We start from the raw sequence: 21484 nt of genomic DNA on the forward strand, positions 1-21484 counted from the left end.
TTATCCTACTCGATAGTCGTCTAATTTTGTCATTTATTTAATTAACTGTTATTAAATGAATAACGAATTTTGTTTCTGTGTATAGAATAGCTGAGTAAGTCTCGAAAACAATTCATTTATAGAAAGACTTCAACGGTCATTAAATGCATTATCCAATAATCGCTAATTACGCGGCATTATCCATTCTATAACGGAAATGATGACTATGCATGTATCTTTCCCGGTAGAAAAAATAATAATATTATTATCAGCTTCACTTTTTTTTAAAGTAGATAGAGAATTTAACCGAAGATAGGCGCCCTGAAATACAAATTTTCGATTAACGAAGCTGCATAAAAATTCCTTAATTAACTCAGTTATAAAATAATTTTAAATGGAAGAAAATCTGCCTATTTAACTTTATAAATTATACATTTTATACTGTTTATATTTATTAATCTTAAACTACCGAAAAAACTTGCCAATCGATACTCTTTAATGTCTTTGAGAGCGTTATGCATTAAGAAGATAATCCTTACTAAAGTTCATTCTGTTTTGTATTAAAACCGCTTATTTATTATAACTGTAAGTTTGTTTAATGGTAAACAAACATGAGAAATCCTTACCTAACACTCCAAGTCTGTAGTTTATGGTGACAACCACTACCAGCCCATAGCTTGCCAGTACACTACCATCATATGGATTGCCAGAATTCCATTCGTACGATTCACCGTGTATGTAAACCATTACGGGGAGTTTATTAGCTAAAATAACAAACAAACATATTAATAATATCAGAATAAAAAGTAGAATAGATAAAAGAGTAACATCCTTAACTTCCTTTATAGTTAATTTAAATGAATTATGCATTACAATAGGTCCATATAATATTTCTTGCATCACTCTCGACGGATTAGTAGAAGAGAAAGAGAAGAATTTTAGTAGTTTTTCTCTGCCTTTAACGTTCATCCCATTTGAGTTTCCGCAATCCACATCGAAATTAGACTGTAGATGTTGTCTTATAGATTACTTTACTGGAAGCAACAACTACCATTGAAATTTTTTTTCTACTCCAATGCATTGCAGACCGTTATCAGTCATTGGCCTGTTTTTCTTATTCAATCACTCTAAGAATAGTCTCCAAATAGAGCTAATTTTAAATCGAAACATAAGAAAACAGAAGAAAAAAAAAGAATTATTCTCTTCTATTCCAAATAGACATAAAAATCTATAAAGAGATTGGAAAATTTTTATTCTTACGAAAAATTCCACGACGTCATTCTTATAGTCTGCTGCTAGATAACAGGGTGATTAATGGTATAAATGTGATCTTCATACGTGATTTATAAACTGGAGAAGTTTAAGAAAATTTATAAGATATATCACATTTATTCCAATTACGTCGACAATTTCACATTTGATCCCATCATGCGAATTCCTAAAATATATCCCGAGACATTAAATGTCCCGAAGAGACCATCACCTTGTCTATCTTTTTTTTCGGTGGACAAGTTGATGACCCATCAACTTTTCTACTATGGGGTAACGTTATCAAATACCAACATAAAGTAATTTATTCCCTTTTGTTTTATTTATTGAAACTTTTACTTTTAATCAAAGTTTAAATTATAAACTTAACATAGAAACCTCTTCATAAAATTCATAATAAAATTGGATTAAATCGTGTGTGAGTGGGTAAACAAACCTTAAACAATTTACACTGAATTAATTAGTGCAATTTTAGTTAGTTAATCGATGGAAAACTTTCTACAATCGAATTTTAGTAGATTTCTAGTCCACGAAATTTGTTTGAAATCTTATCTGATTGGCTTTAAATTTGTTAACTCGGCTATTTCCTTCCTCGTTTTTTAAATATATTTATATAAAATTTCATAGTAACTATAAAATAGTTTCTTATTTTTATTACATAAACAACGCTAAAACAGGTAATAAATTCTAATTTATGCTTTTATAAGTAAAGATTTAGTATATATAAATGGGTAAACATGCTTTAAACTTCAAATTTTATTAATTAATTACTAAAATTTCTGTAGTTTAATAGGCGAAAAACTTTATTTTTAACTTTTTTTTTTGTAAATTGAATTAAAAATTTTTCTAAATTCTAGAATTTCTGAAACTATCTTCTTTAAATTTGTTACAAATTACACTCCTTTTTTTTCTCCAGGAGGAAATATTGTAGCTATAAAAGTTTTTTAAATGGCTTTTCTTGCATACGAAACATTTTTACTCTGTAATAAATTTTAATTTATGCTTATCTTAGTACCGATTTAGCATATTTAAGTGGTAAACAAATGTTAGACAATTTACAGTGAATTAATTAGTGGAAGTTGTTAGTTGTTGATAGTCTACCTAAACTTTCTAGAATCGAATTTTAGGAGTTTCAAGGTTCTAGAACCGCTGTGGAAAATCTATCATCTGACAATTTCTATATTAAATTATTACAAAGTTTAAACTTTAATATTAAATTATACATAATATTCTTTTTCGATTTTTATCCATTAATACCTTATAATAAATATTAAATAAAGTATCTTTAAGAAGAGGGAAATCTATTTAAGTACAGCTAAGCTATGTATGTATAGGAATTGGTAACGTTTTTTTTTTTTCCTTTTTGTTTAAAGGGTATTAAAATTTAATTATTTAAAATACATTTTTGGTTATTTTTCTTTATAAAAATCAAATATTGACAAAATTCTTTTATATCTTTATTGCTAGATCGTTTACATTGTGACTGTTTAATCGATCAAAAACATCTGACAAAATTGATATATGGAAACTATTCAAAAAGTTATAAAAGTAAAATTTTGTTTGTAAAGGGGGGGATAAATGTAAAATTAAAATCGAATAAAGTAGTTTAAGTATTGAAAACTTATATTTAATCGTGTAAAAAAAGGAGAAGAGAAAGGATAAAAAGGGGAGGATGTTTACAAAAATCAGAAAATACGTGATGAAACTATTTATCGGAAATTATAAAAATTCAGGACACGAATTTTCTTTAAACAACAAGACAGAGAGGGGAAAAAATAAATAAATAAACAGATATTTTTCATTATTTGTATTTTTCTGATTAATAAAAGCGTAAAAACATTCACCCAATTCGTGTAAAGAACGAGAAAATGTACGTATTTACTAATTAGAGTCGAATGTTTGGAGAAAGAAATTAAAATTTGCTTAATTTATTTATATAGATTAAGTCATATATATATATTTTTTTCTATTTCTTTAAATATATAAAAAATTAAATTAAAAAAAATAATAATATTAAACAAAATTACGAATTTTTTTAATAAAAATTAAAACTTTCTTTATATCTTTATAGTATAAGAAATTCGTTTATCTTCACTGAAAGACTAATTTAATATTAAAGAATTTCTTTTTTTTTTTGAGGGAAGAAACTTTATCAGATCGTTCTAATTGTGACTGTGTGACATGAAATAGAAAAATTCTTTTTTTTTTTTTTTTAGGTTTATTTATTTTTCTGTTTGAAAGTGTAAAAACAATTGTTCGATTTGTGTCAGGAACAGAAAAATTTGTATATTACTAATTAGAAACGAATGTTTGAGGAGGAGGAGGAGGAGTAATTGAAATTTACTTAATTCATTTAAAATAATCAGTTGTTATTGGTTTTCACAAATAAAATTTTAAAAAATTCTTTTAAAATTTCCACAAAAATTAAAAACCTTCTTTATACGATTTATAAGCAATGAAGAAATTTTCTGAAAGGAGATAATTTAATATTAAAATATATATATAAAGATGTTAACTTAACTGATCATTTTTTAAAAAAATATATTATTATTATTATTATTTTTTACTTGTTATTTTGCCAAAATTTTTAAAATATATTTTTACACGTATAAAATATTTACTGAATTTGTGCAGAATAGAGGAAAAAATAACAATGTTTATAATTAAAACGTTTGAGGAATGTAGCTATGAATAATTGTAACTCATATTTTCTAAATTAAAGAATTTTTCACGAAATTTTCAAAGTAAAAATAATGCGAATTTCTATAAAAATTAAGAGAAAAAAAATTTCTTTCTGAAGTTATGAACGGAACAGAATTTTTTAAAATATTATTTTAATATAGAAAAAAAACAAGCTTTAAAAATGAGCGAGGATTTCCAAACTTTTCGGATTGGCCCCTTACTATAACTAAATTTAGTTCGCTGGTCCCCTTCTCTACTGATTATTATTTATTGTTTTTTTTATAAATATAATAAAAGAAAACTTGTTCGTCGATCCTCCAAAAATCCCCTAATAATTTATCGATACCACAGATAAATGGATTGACCTCTTGGGGTTTCATGTAAGATCAGGTTCAAAATCTCTGATTTAAACGTATAATATAGAGAAATTAAAACTTTTTTTTTTAAGTAATAAACTATAGTTTATATTATATAAATTAATTACCGTATTACTTTAAATTTAAAATTGTGTTTTGTCTTTTATTCTTTGTCACTCTTCGTAAATCTTAAGAAAGTAACAAAGAATACCTCGAATTTATAAAAATTTTAAAGTATTTCCTGCTTATTTTATAATTTTTCGTTAATTATACTTTATTTTAAATACATTTTTTTTTTTTCGTAAAAATTCTTTTAAACTATATTTACGTTTAATTATTATTTAATTTTTTCGCTCTTAAAAACACATTTTTAAAAGTGCGCTGCGCGTTATACTCGAATTAATACTTAAAATTACTTTAATTCCACTTAAAAATTTAAATATATTATATCTCAGCTCGTGTAAAATGTGGAAAAATATGTATAATTAATTACATACGAATATTTGAAGGGAAGAAACCATAAAATTTACTTAGTTTAGTTAATTTATTAACTGTAGATTTACTTTAATTTTCCAATTAATGACTATTATTTTTTTCTTTTTTAAATTTTAAAAACGTAAAAAAAAATATTTAATGTTACAAATACAAATGTTAAGAAATTTGTTTATTTTCATTAGAAAAAAGTAATTGAAAGAATAGATTTTAATAGTAAAAAAAAGAAATTATTTTTTGAAATTTTAAATTTACCTGATCAGATTTTTTAAATATGTTTTTTTTTTCCTTCTTAAATTTATTTTTTATAATTGTTACTCTGCCAAAATGTTTTTAGATCTCTAACGATAACCTAATGGAGAAAGGAATCATAAATTTTTGCAAAATTATTCTTTCAATCGATTTTCCAAAATCAAAGTTTTAAAAATTGGACAACAAAAATGAGCCATTTTCTTTCAATTGCTTTTCTGATTGTCTATTCTCAATAGAAGATGAGATCAAATAAGGAAAGAAAAAAATATAAAAAAATTATATATATATATATATATATAAAGTATATATAGAAAAAAAATATATATATATATATAAGATTTAGTTTATTCTTAAGAAACCGATTGGTTCATTTTTAGAAATAAATGCAAATTTTTAGGATTTGTAATTTTGTTTTATTTTTGTTAAGATTCATGAAATAACTTTTAGGATTTGATGGAAAATTTTCCTTAAGAGTAAAAATTTGTTTCTTCAACTATGAGAGCAGTTTGTATATAAAAGCAGATGTTGTTTTAAAACAGATGGTCTAAGTTAAAATAACAACCTTAACGTTTTACTATGAAAATCAGATCATTAATTAACCGAATGATGACTTTAGAATGCTTCTATTATTTTTTTTTTCTTCTTCATCCTTTCCTCCTTCCTTTCTTTCTTCTTTCCTTTCTTAAACTTTCAAAAAATAATGAAATTTTAATTCGATGTAGTAAAGGAAAAATTATCAATTCGCATCTAACGTTTTATTTAAAGAATTTTTATTTAAAATAAATAAACTTTATTATATAATTACGTAAATGCATTAAATATTTCTCTTGTAATTTTGCTTATTTTCTAGAGAAATAAAAAAAAAGTGGAAGAATATATAAAGAAAGAATTAAAAATAAAAAAAAAAGAGCCCGAAATGAAAGATTGGTTTTCTCTTTCTCGATCATTGCATTCTCTTGGGTTACTCTTATGTGGAAACATTCCAAAAATTTCTCACATACAATAGAATAGAGTTTTGGCCAGTTCAAGCGAAAACTTACATACATCCTAGATACATATTCATGAAAAACTCTTGTTTTCTTAATGATTTTAAATTGAATTACTCCAGAGTAAAGAACAGACAAATGCATACACTGCGTATCTTTTTTTCCCTTAAATTTATTTTTAAACTCTTGGTACGGGCAATAAATTAATTTGTTTCTATTGTTTTAAGGATAACTTTAAACCTTGTTTTTAAAGAATTATACGTAAGCGTACTCGTATGAGTGAAGAATTAGTTGGGAAGAAGAACGAACTATACCTTAATCACTTATCTTAGTACCTTTTATTAAGATAAATTCGGTAAAATTAAAAAAAATAATAATAATCTTAAATAGATAGAAAGAAATTTAATTTAGAAAGTGTGGTTATGTTATTAAAAAATGTACCAGAATTATCTATTTAATTCCACATTTATTTTTTTGGATAATGTATACTTGTGTACATTCTTTAATTTCAGATAAGATATAAATATTTGAAGAATATTTTTGCTTAGTTGTATTATTTAAACACGAATTTTTGTACATCTGCATTCAAATAAAATCACTAATAAGGTTTAAGTGCGCTATTGGAATTGTACTCGAGTTACATTTCCATTTTTTTTTTTCTTGTTTATAAGAAAAGTTTAAATTTAGATAACGAAGATACATCTTAAAAACGGTTTTTTCCCTTCTATAATTTATGTTACTTCATTTTTAATCTAAAATTTTCTGTTTACTGTTTTATTACGAATAAATTTAGAATGTTTTTCCCCCTTTATTTAAACATTTATAAAGAGCATTTTTAGCGATTGTGACATAAGTTTCAGCGATAAAAACATGGCAAAAGTTCGTGTAATAATCTTATTTCAATTTATATAAATCTTAAAAAGAAATCCTTCCAAAAATGTTTGTCTTTTTAGACATTATCTTACTTCTGTCAGTTCTAAGTACATTCTCTTACGCGTATGTTTATGATGTGGACTCAAGTATAAGGCTCAGATTCTATCCTTTCAACAGAAGAAAGGAAAAAGGAAAAATAAAAAAATCAACTTTCTATATTTAGAAGAATCTCTCCAAAACTGTATAAGTCTTTACAACACTCCAAATTGGCAAATAAACAAGGCTACTTTTGTAGAAAAATAAAAAATAAAAAAATAAGATGATGTACTAAAATTAAGAGCATCTGTGTGCTTACCAACCCATTAAATAAAAACATCAAATTTTCTGCTTTACATCCATCCATTTGTTTATTCACACGTATACTAATTTAATCCATGTTTATATACATTTATCTAATAATAAAAAAATATATATTTAGTTATATATAAATCCTTATAAATTATGATTCGTTTACGTAATCATTTTCCTCTTCCTTTACTTTTATCCTTTTATTTTATTTTATTTTTCTTCCTCTTCCGCGATGACAATCACAGCTGATAATTCATTAACTAATTATCGATTTATTATCAATAAAAATGGCATTGTGAGATAAATTCATATCGGTTGTCTTTATAAATCATTTTTATATATTTAGAAACGAAATTAATACTTTCATGTCACATCATGCATCATGAGTGATGCATGAATTGATAATTCATGAATCTGTAAAGAAAGAAGACTTTGAAAAAACACCCAAGCATGTTCTAGATATAATTATTTATAAGATGATATAACCAATAACTCGAATTTTGTTGGAAAATTTAATATTTTTTTACGTCAACTTAATTAAAACAACAGTAGCTAATTTATAATTAAAATTATAAAAAAATGATAACATCGTAATTCGTTGAAGTTAAAAAAAAAAAAATAACGATCAAGATTTATAATTACTAAAGATCTAGAAAGGTTAATTCGACAAGAATAATGTATTTTAAAAAATAAAAGAGAAGATTCAGTCTAATTTTAAGTGTAAAAACCATTGGTGAAATCTTAGAATTCCCCAACAACGGAATATATATATATATATATATATATATATATATAGGTAGAAAATTAAATTTATATTTATGAAGACAATAGAAAAACACATACCGAATGGTTTTTCCTTAAGTTAAAATATCCATAGTTGAATTTTTATGTAAATCAACTTCTTGTATCACTACTTAAAATAACAAAATTTAATTACATTACACATTAAAAGATCCATTTAATAGTAAAAGTATTTCTTCGATCTGATGAAGAAAGGATGAAGGAAAAACAAAAGAAAGTATATAAGAGAAAAAAAAATCAGGTAATTTCTTTCAGTGCATTCGACTTTTAACTCTAACATAGAAGAGGGGAGTAAAAAACTGTCACGATTCTGTATAACTCTTCAAATAAATTTAGGAATCGTCAATGTTGCGTGACATTTCTTCCGGGAAATGAAGTGATGCCTAAAACATCTACAAGATATCAAAGATTTCATTGTTATTCGCCGATCGAAAAAAATAAAAAAATAAATATATATCAAAATATTATTGTAAAATAGTCAATTTTCGACCTTTAACTGAATTATATCACGTGTCAATAAAGTGTCAAAAATATATATATTTTGATTGAAGTTTATCGACTGTGTCAAGATTTTTTTTAAAGCATATTCGTCATCTCTACGATGGGAGTGTATAAAGGAGGGTGAGAGAGAGAGTGAGAGAGAAGAAAAATAACAAACAAAATATATTTTTATGTAAAAAAATAAAAATATAAAAAGTAAAATAACATATTCGCAACCGATATTTTTCAATCTAGAAAATATATTTTCTTTACTTTAATCGCGTATAAACCGAATGTGATTTTCACTGTATTGTTTTTAACAAGTATCACAGATATACGTGTGTGTTTGTGTGTGTTTATGAAGAAGTATTCCATTAAACTACATCAGAAAAATCCAATAACCTCTCTGTTTTAACTTCAAAACTTATTTTATTAAAGCGGAAAAAATAAATAAATAAATATTATTATTATTATTACCATAAAATACAATAAGATATATATATATATATTATATATATAGATGAATAATTTAATAAAGTTGTTAGTTGAAAGAAAGGAGGAAAAAATTATTCTTTTCGTCATTCTAGATAGAAAAATTCAATTGAGGATATGAAACCTGATCAGAAATCGATCTACAGATGCTCCATACTAAAATATAATAAATCTCTCTCAATCTGCTCCACCCCAATGCTATTATATATATATATATATATATAGCTTCTGTATCTTAAAAAATTCCTTAAAATAATTATACTATATTCGAATTACACTCATATAAATCGGTTTAAATAAGACAATAATTATAATAATCTTAATAAACTACAGTTTAATCATCTAAACTAATTAAGCATACAATATAATCTTATTAAAATAATTTAATCTTGTTATTATAAGCCGGAATATATTTGGAAATAAGTCATCCAAATAGGCATTAATTTAGGATTTATATGCAGAACACAATTTTCTCTCGGGTAACAATAGATGAATGCCAATATATCATTTAATATGCTTCATATAACTTAATGAAAACCTAGAATTTTATATTATGAATGCAAATTTTGTTAAAGTTTGTTTGTGGTCTGGCTAAATTAAAGTCAATTTAAAAAAAAATAATAGTGTCTAATTTATTATATATGTGTTACTGTGATTTTAACTAACTATTAAATCGAAGTTAATTAAATATAAATTAATTTTATACTATTAATCCCGATAATACTTTACATGTAAACATTCTAGAAACTACTAATACTAAAAAGAAATTTATAGTCTAGATATCTGAAACAAAAGTTTAATTAATCATCGGTTAAAGTTAATTAAATATAACATAATTAATTAAGAATTGTAGCATTAATTTACACGTAAAATATCTAAATTTTCTAAATGTAATTAGGCTGTAGAATGTAGCAGTCTCTTTTATAATGGGTGATTGTAATTAAACTATTCCTATTCAACATTGTCTGCAGAGATATTTATCAGTTCAAATGCAACTAAATCTGGAGTATAGTGGTATTTTAGGATAATAGTACCAAAACTCACCACTGTGGCGCCTTTGGCACTGCAAGCCATAACTTTTTCATTTGTATTGTACAAGACACTCGTGTTGTAGAGACCTTAGCGATGTAGGATATTGACCTACTGTTCAATGTAATCCCCATTCTGAAAGTTTAAAATTTAAGGGTGATGAACATTGTGTTGAATGGCCGACCGTAATTGATCCTCTTGCCTCTCACATGCAGTGTGATACTGTCTTTCAAGGCCATAAAATATGCAACGTGTCATCAATAAATCACGCTTTTTAACTGTACCCACAACCGAAAATCACACGATTTAAGATTCATAGCGCCAAAAGTGCCATAGTGGTGAGTTTTGATACTAGATTTAGTTGTGTTTTGGACTACTAAATATCTCAGTAAACAGCGTTGAATAGGAAGATTACTTTAATTATGAAATTTCATAAATAAATCATTCATAGATTAGATTTTTGAACGGTAAACTACACTAATGAGAAGTTCATTAAAACTATCTGAATTTCATAACTTTGGCAAAATTTTAATTTATTATTAAATTAATAAATTATAATGTATAATAATCAGTAAATAAATAAAGTAATATTGGCCTCAAATTAGAAAAAAAAAACTATATATATATATACACTATATATTATAATTAAATTACAGATATTAACAAAAATATTTTAATAGCGATTTATCGAAGACGGATATCAACAAAAGTGGGCGTATCTCAGTAGGCGTATCTCAGTAGACGTTTCATATTTCATAAACCAATCATCATTAAATGAACGTATCTTTAACCAATCATCTGTAAAATGAATTTCTTATGACTTATATAATTCGCAGTAGACCGCCTATAATTATAAAATCATTTGTAATTAATTATTTTATCTATTTTCTTCTTTCAAGGGAGTTTCATTCCCTTATGAATCAATCTGTACATAAATTAGTACTCTATATTAATATTTTCATTTTAAATAAGGTAAAATTTTGGATATAAATATCCCGAAATTGTGTTTTATTTAAATATTTTGGTATGCATTTCCTTTATGAATATTTGCTAAGCATTTCTATATTTGGATAAGCATTTGGAGTAGCCTAAATATCTCATTTCTAAATGTTTGGTACATATTTTTATGATGATATCACTAATATTTGTTGCACTAATCCCTAAAGATTTGATAAACATTTATATTTGGGTATTATAATTATTACTGAAGTTAAATTAACATGTATTAATCAATGTTATCACGTATTTAAAGTGAATAGTATTTATTATTTATTATTTTTCACATATTAACAGATATAAAATATTTCTAATATGCTCTTATCGATAAATTTCAACCAATCATGAATTAATTATTCATTTAAATTTACGATATTCGGGTGTAATTTATATAAATTCAATCGCATTAATTGTTTATTGAAATCATTTCTTGTATATATATAAATATATGTTACGTAAAAAAATGTCAAAAATTTGTTGAATAAATGCCAATATATCATGTGATACGCTCTATTAAAAAAAAATGAAACTGTTATATCTTTCGTTGCAAATTTACTTGAATTAATTATCACATATACTAAAGTTAATTATGCTTTATTAAATGTTGGCTCCAGTCTAATAACAGTTGGGATGGAAAAAAAAATATCATGAAAGTGTCATACGAATGCCAATATTTCATTTGGTATGCCATATGTCGAAAGAGAAAATCACAGATTTTATATTCTAGAGACAAATGTAGCCGAAGCGAGCCTTTAATTAATTATTAGCTAAATTAATCACAATTAACTGTAAGCCAATTTGATATTTTATTAGTTATAGAAGCGATTACAGTAATGCTTTTTCAAATATAAAAAAATGAAAAAAATGCTTTCGAAAGTTCTTAAAGAAATTACAGAATTAAATAATAAATTCGAAAAGTTCAATATCCGTAATAGAATTTACGTGATTAATAAATAATTATAGTCACATATCGAACGTATAAAACAGTATAATAATGAATAGAGTGCAGGTGAAAGTCAAACACTTTTCTACCTATACGGCCATTATTGCTGTCTCCAATTGAAAGATGATATAACTGGGCTTAATCATTATTATTCTAGACATGTCTTAATCATTAATGCAGTTAAAGACCAATTTTAGCACAGTTAATGACAGAGAATGTTAAATGTGATTAACCAAGAATCTCTCTGTTTTCTGTGACCAATAGACTAGTCCAAAATTTATTGCCACTCTCAATAATTACTTACTGAATCTCTTACATGATTTATCTTCCAAACTACTTTTTACTTTCGTAAATACGTTGAGTGTTTTTATCTGTTACTAATTTGTATACAGATGAGATGTTTGCTTTAAAGCTGATTTGTATTAGTGTTATTATTATTATTATTATTATTTATGAGATGAATAAATGTTAAAATTTCTAGCAATTACTTGGAGTGTTTAAGACTTGAAAAAATCTTCACTTAAATAACATTTGGATCAATGTTATTTACGAAACTTTAAAATTAAGTAATATTTAAAGTAAAAAATTTTAATTTTCAGCTAATTTAAAAATTATATTTTTTATGATAAGCAATATTTTAGTACTTATTTAAAACAATTATCTCGTTAAATATGAAAACTTTTCTATTTTTCTCGTTAAATATTTAAGATTAAATTTTCAATTTTAAACAAAATTAATTATTAATATCTTTTACTTTAAATAATATTTTTAAACATAAATTTGTTTTTACCAATATTTAATACCCAGTTATATGAAAAATTATTTTATTTGTTAAAATTCTTTTTAACAAATAAAATTTTAAACAGAATTTAGTGTAAATATTTTCAAATTTAAACAGTTTAAAAATTAAAATCGTTTGTATAATAAATAATATTTTATTTTCAACTTTCACTTTTTTTTTAATAAATTAAAATTTAACGTTTCTTTCTAATATTTTCCATTCTAAAAAATATCTAAAACCATTTTTGTTAATTTTTAATAATATTTAAAACCGAAATTTCTACTTTTAATTAGTAAAATGAAGACAAATAGTTATATTTTTAAACAAATTTCATATTAAAAATTTAATTCTCAAATATTATTATATAAAGAATTTAATCTATTTAACACATTCATAACCATTGTTAAACAATGTAAAGGATTAAAAGTCTATTTTTAAGTATTGTTTAACTTTAAAAAAATATTTAATTGTAATTAATAATGAATGTAAATATTTAAAGTCTTAAATAATATTAGGAAAGAAATTTTCTTTCTTAAGCACTTTAACGATTAAATTTTCCACCTTAAACAATATTTAACGTATAAATTATCATTCTCAAGTGGTATTAGGATTAAAATTTTCCACCCTGAACAATATTAACGTATAAATTTTCATCCTTAAAAGGCGTTTAGAATCAAAATGTTCTAGGATAAAAATTATTAATCTTAAGCAGCATCAAAATGAAATTTCTTTTTGGATTTTAACCGATTTTTAACTGATAAATTTTAATATTCCTTTATATATATATTCAACATCCTCTTTCATCAGTATTAAAGATTGAATTTTCGATCTTAAACAACATTTAATATGCAAATTTTTTATTTTAAATAATACTTAATATGTAAATTTTCATTGTCTAGCAGCTTTTAAAGTTAATTTTCTGTCATAAATAATTTTAAAAAATATATATTATAATAAAATTCGACAATAAAAATTATCTTTAGCAAAATTTTTATACAAATTTTCGTTTTTTTTAATGTTAAAATTTTATTCTAAATAAAATTGTTATTGTTATTTTAATCCTTTTTAAATTTTCATAAATCGATCAAGAATAAAATGTACCTTATTTTCTTCTTTTTTAGAAATTTCGTGTATAAAATAATATATAAATATATATATATTTTAAACTTTATATTCTCAACTGTGTTATGAATAAATAATTGAATATATAAAATACTGGCAAGTATAAAAATATATGCAAGGAAATGTTTCTATAAAGTCTTATATAAAGACTATATAACTTGATATATAAAACACAAGACAATTGAATAAAAATTTATTTTAAATTTAAATAGAAAAATATCGGTATTAAAAATAAATAAACCAATTCCAATTTTTATATAAGATTGTTTTTATACATACATATATATATATATATATATATATATATATATAAAGGAAAAAAATTCTTCGGGCAGTTTTCAAATTTGTTGCAATTTAAAGGATGTTTTTTGACTTTGTAAGTAGCAACGATAAAAATACAGTGAAGTTTTCAAATTCTATTGTAATATTGGCATATGCAAATAATTCATGGAAATTGAAGGATGCAGCCAACAAAGATTACAGCTGTTTCCTTAAAGAAGTATGGAAATGTAAAGGTCACTTTGTCCTGCCTAAAGTTTGTCGTAGAAGAAAAACTCCAACCCTATGGTGGAAGATCAATGATACAACAGTAAGTTCCACTACGAGATTTACCTGGAATTCGATTAAGCTCAAAAAATCGATATTTACTAGAAATGATGCTCAGTAATATGTCAATTCTTTAGTGTCTTTTATAAAGAAAAATTCGTTTTGTTCGTCTAACGTATAGAACTGCAGTCATTTTCCTAACACTACAAGTTTCTAACTGGATTCGGGGTGACGTTATTGCATGACATTTCGGACGATTAATTAAACAGTTCAGCAGCACGGTTTAGAACTTGTGCAGGAGAGAGAGAGAGAGAGAGAGACAGAGCGAGAGAGGGAGAGCAAAGTCGATGCTAGCCAGAGACAGGTTGACAAAGAAAGTGGCGTCACTCTTAAATTGTTAGATCTAGGAATTTTTAATGCTTTAATTAATATTTCTAACGAAAGAAAAATATGTTTAGTAGTCGTTTAATTCATCAACTAATTCTCAATTAAATATAATATTTAATCTTTGTTTCCTTTTATATATATATATATAGCTATATATATCTTGATATATGATTAGATGTAATCAGAAAGTGTAGAGTATATAGATAACTTGATACCGTTTTTGATAAATTGATGTTAACTTTTCTTCTATTTTTTTATTATTTTTTTTTTTACTCTTTTCCGGTTATCGTGATAAAATTTCTTTTAACCGACAGCGAAAATACTTGTTGAACTTTATATAATAAATTTCCCCAATTATAATTTTTCTTTAATAATAATTAATTAGTGGAAAGCTATTTTAAAAAATGCATTTTTTAAGCCAAAAAAAGAGAGTTTGATTTCTAATATTTTTTTTTTTGTAATTTTCTTCTTTCAATATAATCTAATCGAGATATTTTCAGGTGTGGTCGTATAAAATACATCAAATATATCAAAAATTCGACCGTAATCATCGAATTTATTCTCTGCAGCTTGTAACTCTGATGAGTTATGAAGACAGACAAATCGAGCACGCTAACGCTTTACAGAAAGAAATAACGAATATATCCTTAGAAAACGAAAATATAGATTTATTCTTAGAAAATATCCCTAATTAATCTTACTGTTAACAGCTGAAATGTCCCCACGGATGAGTAGTACGCGTAATAACATGTACTTAATGAGTGGCATCGGATAATTTTGAGGATTGCGTTCCATCATATTCACGAGTAGCAATCACCGATCACGAAATTCTTGTCATCATTCGTGACGCGTTAACCCAGAAAATGGCGACGAAAAAAAAAAATTAAATAAAATAAAATAAATCTTGCAGCACGATAAAAGAGTAAAATTATTGTTTGCACTTCAAGCCGGATGAGTTAATGGTGTGTTAGTTAATTCGCCATTACGTATCAAATTCTGCCATTATTAAGTCACAAGAGAAAAGATAATTATGTCAGAAGTATTGTCGTCTAAATGTTGTACAACTTCAGATAACTATGTGACTGAGCAGAAAATTGTAGGCGGCGAGTAAATAGATGTTTCTGTGATTAATTTCTCTACTAAGAGCGCTTCTGTATATTGACTTGTCTGTTAATACTAATGACACAAAACCGCATTTATATGTGAAATATAAAGATTAATATCTGGCACGGAGAAGATAGGAGTTTATATTTCAAAATTTCGTATTGAAATTCGAAATAATTGTTTATATGCTGTGAGGGAGAAAAAAAGAAAGAAAGCGTTGATATATTTTATTTATATATGTAAAATTTCCTGTTAAGTAGACTATGTTTAACCTTAGTTATGTCACGGAAGAATATTTTTAGATAAACAAGCGTATTAACTGAGGATTTTCAATAGCGAATTTTCTTTGCATTTATATTATGATCGTGCGCTTTTCGATATCTTTCTTTGTTAGAGCTGATTTCGATTTTTCCGTCTGAAGCGTGCAAAAAGCAATTTTCGTGTTTCGCTGCTAATGATCTCTGATCACGGAAGGCGTTTCGGAAACTATAAATATTGTATATTTTCACATTGATAAATGAAAAGGAGGAGAAATGCGTTAATAAAATAACGACATTTTTATAAGTACATCAGTTGAAATGACGTTTAATAATGTAATTTAATCGCTACAATTTTTTTAATCGCAATTTATTTCTTGTAGATGATTTTTCTTTTTTTTTCTACTGCACTATTTTGATTTTTTAATTATCTCTTTTGATTTTGATTCGTTAGGCAACGCCTCGCCTTTCTTCTTGGAATTTTCTCCTTTATGCGGGTATATTTTTCCCTATACGGAGATCGATTTTGATTTGATCTTAATACAGGTCAACTCTACCCTTTACATAGCACGATTTTACTCTATATTACAGGCTACTTTTATTTTTTTACCACTTCCATTCCTTACGTAGCCTATCCTTAATTCTGTTTGCGAGATTTTCCTTTTTAATTTCATAGGAATTCACTCCTTTGATCCTTCTTTTGATACCATTTTTTGAGAGATTTAGACGTTGCTCACTTAATCTTATTGTGTTTATCGGTCTAGTCTGCATTCAATACAGATGTTTAACCTTCAGGCGGCTCGATTTTAATTCCTTTCTCAAGTCGACTTGGCTTTCTATGCGGAATTCTAACCTTTATGCACCGGATTTTAATTCCTTTCGAGGAGTCAACTTTACTTTCTGTTGCAAACTCCATCCTTTATGTGGCTCAGTTTTTTTTATCTCTTTGCAGATCAGTTCTGAAGCTTTTTGCAAAAGTCGTCCTTTATATAACTTACTTTTTATTCTTCTTTTTGATCAATTTTGCTTTATACACAGATTTTTTTATAAGGCTATCTTGCTCTTTACAAAATCATTTTGCGCCTTTTATATAAGTTGATACCACTTAAAATATATAATGCATTCTTCAGATATAAGATGCTCTATCTATCAAATATATGATATTCTAACATATTAAATAAAAAACACTTAAAGAAAAATATTGCTTACATCCCGAAAATCAAGTTTAAAAAAATAGCACATGCTTTTTTTTCTGATTCGCAGATTGTACCGAATATAAATCTTTCATTCGAGTCGATTTTAATATAATTACGAAAAAATTGTCATATAAAAATTATCTTAGAAGCTTAAATTCTTTTAAAATACGATATTTAATTTCCCAAAGAGCAGTTAAATTGTCTTCTAATCTAGAGAACAAGAAACCAATGGCACGAGTCATAACAGAGCAGCTCGATGACTTATCAGTAACACAAATGAGCGTCAAGAAAAACTTTATGATGTTCTTAATTTCCAAATTGAGTCAGAAACGATCGACATACAGATAATACACAACAATCATTCTTCAGATAGCAGTACTAATGACGACATAATTGACTTTAGTGGACTAAAAACAAACTTGTAATTTTAACATAAAATGGGGAAGAGTAGAGTGAGTCGAGATGAAATCAAGCAAGAGTTATTGAGAGCCACTGGCGAGATACTTGCAATTTGATTACCTAAAATTATACAGATGACATACCAGGCGTAACGGCAAAGTTCGTGAGAAATGACGACACAGAATAGCACATATAAATGATGTACTCACGTCATACAGGTCGGCCAACTTTATGAAAGAACTTCACCTCCACCAAAACGATTCAATAGACCAAAAACGTCATTAAGCTCGATAAAAGTGCGAAATGGTTCTTTTCTTCAAAAAAATCTCAACTACAGTATGATTAATTGCTTCGAAGAAAGACAAAACGTTTGTTTATCACCAAAGAAAGTCACCGATATCGCCTTTCCATTGCATTTCATTAATGTTTCAACGTCGTTAATTAACATTAAACTGCCCGAGTCTATTCTTTCGTATAACGTCGAAATCCCATTCTTTCCAATTAAGAAACGTTTCAGACATTTTCTATTTTTGTATATTCGAAATTAAAATTTATAAAAGAAAAAAAAATAATAATATTTTTTTTTTCCTTTCTTTAAAGAAAGATTACTTTTCTGAACATTAAGAAGGTTCTCTCTCGGCTAAACGTATATGTTAAAAAAATTCTTAGCGTTACAAAGCAAAGCAATCAATATAACAGAAACATCTACACATCATGGATGTTAGCGAGGAAGACTGATTTGATTGTCACAAATGTTGACATCAGCTAAATCTGTTCGGCCTATTCTGCAAATTCTTCAATTTTAATATTTCTAAAAGATTAACACCCGAAATTAAAAACGGCAACAACAAACAAGAGACACTCCCCCTTCCAAAAATTAGACACGTGTATATCATTGATATATCTAAACGCGTTAATATTAAATTAATCTAACTATAAAAATATATCAAGCAGATTTTAAAAGTTGTGCATTAACAAACATTAAAGAATATTTATGATACTTTTATTACTCCCATTAGTGTTTATAGTACGGTGTATATTAATTTATATATTAACTTAATGCTTATTAAGGCCATATAATTTATATCCTTGTATCTTTTTAGCGATAAAATTTAACAGAGTGGGGGAAAATGAGGTTTGTAAAATTTAATTCCGGTTTAGTCGAAGGTGTTTTGTGTTTGTTAAGCGGTTTCAGTTTAGGTTAAAGCGGAAAAGTGTTTTTTATTTTGATTTTTTTTTGAAAAAAAACAACATTTTTTTTCCGGTAAACAAATATGAAAAATATTCAAAAATTTCGAAACTACTCTCAGAGAGTGGTATCTTCACTTTACAGAATTATTGAACAAGCGAGGATCTTTCGTCAAATCACAGAATTTATTTGTGACAGGTAAAGAAAAATGGCTTGTACACAGATGGTAACGTCGACTAACATCCTACATAAAGAAGAAAGAGCCTTTCACACTCCAGGATGCAAAGATATATAAGCTTGTTTGAATCTCTCTATCATTATTAAATTTATATAACTCTACTCTAAGAACTTTTTCTAATATATCTTACTTGATAAAAATAAAACTATAAATATCGATACTTAATCTTCTTTTGTTCTTAAATTTTTAAAGATTATTACCGTAACTCAGACCTAGTTTTTAAAACAAGTGTTTTGAAATTCAATTAACGCACCCACCGACGTTTAAGAATGTCTTAAATAAACATCGAAAGCCGTAACCTGTGGCAAAGAATCATGCAAATTCGCCCATTAGTGTAATGATGCTTGTACACACTTAGGAAAGATTTTCTTTAAAGAATTTTAAATTTTATCTTAAAAGTATGTTGAAGTTACATATATATATATATAATATTTAATAAGAATTATATATTATTTTTGAAAGAATTTTTTAAATAAAGATTTGGATTATATTTACTTTTAAATCGGACGCGATCGAATTTATCTACTTTTGAGAAAAGTAATTTATTGAAGTTAGAATTCCATCTTACGTTGCAGTTATTTTATGTGTTGTAGGTGCATTCAATCAAGTGGACGTCGTCTAGGATGACATATGTGACGTTCTGATTAACGCATTCTCTTAAATTAAAAGATTTATACAGTGCCGAAGAAAGATTTCAGTTCATTGAACTCAACGACTCCTCGGTAAAAAACCTAAATACCTTGGAGAAGAAAATATATTTTCTGTAAAAGAATAAAGTTTCGTTTACCTTGTAACGGAGCATAGATATTGAGGTAAAGACAATCTTCACTCTGATTGACGAGATAGGGTAGGAGACGGCGAAGATATAGAAGACGACCTAAAGGCATCCTGCGAAGAGCCTCTGTCTCATTGGTAATATCCGGAAGACGTTGGGGACAGACGGGACCGAACTGATCCGCATTTCTCACCCCTTTCCAATGAGCGGGTGTCACCGGTGGCATGAAACGTAAAGAACCCATTGGTGGAGTGGCATAGGGAACACCCAAAAATATTTCGACGGGCTTTAATTGCCGGTTAGGAAGGGTTGCAATGGAACCGCGCAGGGCACCATACTTAGTGGTCACCACACGGGAACTTAAATGTCTCGTAGCAACTGAGTCAACCAATATCCATAACAGTATTAAAAACACTAATGAAGTAGTGTCGTATATATTGACTTTCTTATTCATTCTTCACTCACCCACTCTCTAGTCAAGCCCAAAGCACCTAACACCATCTCCCCAATCGGCACAAATTCGACTAAGGCGATACTTTTCCCCCTTCTGACTTGATTTAACTCGTATATACACTCCGGATAACAGAGATAGTTTTAGAAGCGAGATTTAAACACATCGATATATAATGATAAAAGCACTATGTCAACAGAAACAAACGTCTTGCAATGAAACAGTCGACGTACTACGAGTACGACTGAACATGTTCGACCTGACCAAGCTATTGTGCGCATGAGCATTACGCATTCGGTCTAGGACCACGTGGTGTCTGCCTAAAACCGTTCGATACGCCACAGGTCGAAGAAGAAGCTAAAGACAGCAAAGCTTACCAAGGAAATTGTTCTTAAGCAAGGCACGAATTACTCGGTGGCTGTTCACCTAGATTAACCAGCAACTGACATGATGTAAAGGCTACTCGGATAACGTGTACAAGGCATTTATACAATCATAAAGATCTTATTCTTTGACACCAACCAGTCCATTAGCACAAAGTTTGGTGCGCGTTTTATGACATAGTTTTGTTAGATTAATAATTTACGTGATGCAACAAAACGACTAGAGTGTTTTTATACGAGTTAATTAAGTTAATGTCACAACAAGGGAGATGGTGTAACTTTAATACAGCATGTGATGCGAGATGGAAAGTGATGTTGGCAATTATTTGAAAGACGTGTTAGCGGATGTGTAACTCATGCGGAATCCATCTTTATCCATACATTAATTAATATACCATAATTAATTAATTAATATGCCATAACGCCTAAATGATACTCCATACGTTATAAATATCGTAAAAACGAAATAGCCTGAAGTATAGTAAAGATTATTGGTAGTGATATATATTTTGCTTTTTTTTATTCGCTACACGGTATTAGATCATTGATCGATGCACTTTAACAATTTCGTTCGAACTGCAATATTTTATCACGAAGAAAAAAAATATATATATATTATATTGCAGAAAAACGATTTATGTATTTCCAATAATATATTATTGAAATGTATGCATATTC

At 26.6% G+C, this 21484-nt stretch overlaps 1 pseudogene; it reads right to left on the reverse strand.

Annotated features, from left to right (window-relative positions):
• LOC136968404 (neuroligin-4, Y-linked-like) overlaps positions 1-20677 on the reverse strand; it is a 31177-nt pseudogene extending 10500 nt beyond the window's left edge.
• Positions 20678-21484: the final 807 nt, after the last annotated feature.

Source organism: Centruroides vittatus, unplaced genomic scaffold (genome assembly GCF_030686945.1).
Source record: "Centruroides vittatus isolate TY-2023 unplaced genomic scaffold, ASM3068694v2 contig_1033, whole genome shotgun sequence".
NCBI lineage: Eukaryota > Metazoa > Arthropoda > Arachnida > Scorpiones > Buthidae > Centruroides > Centruroides vittatus.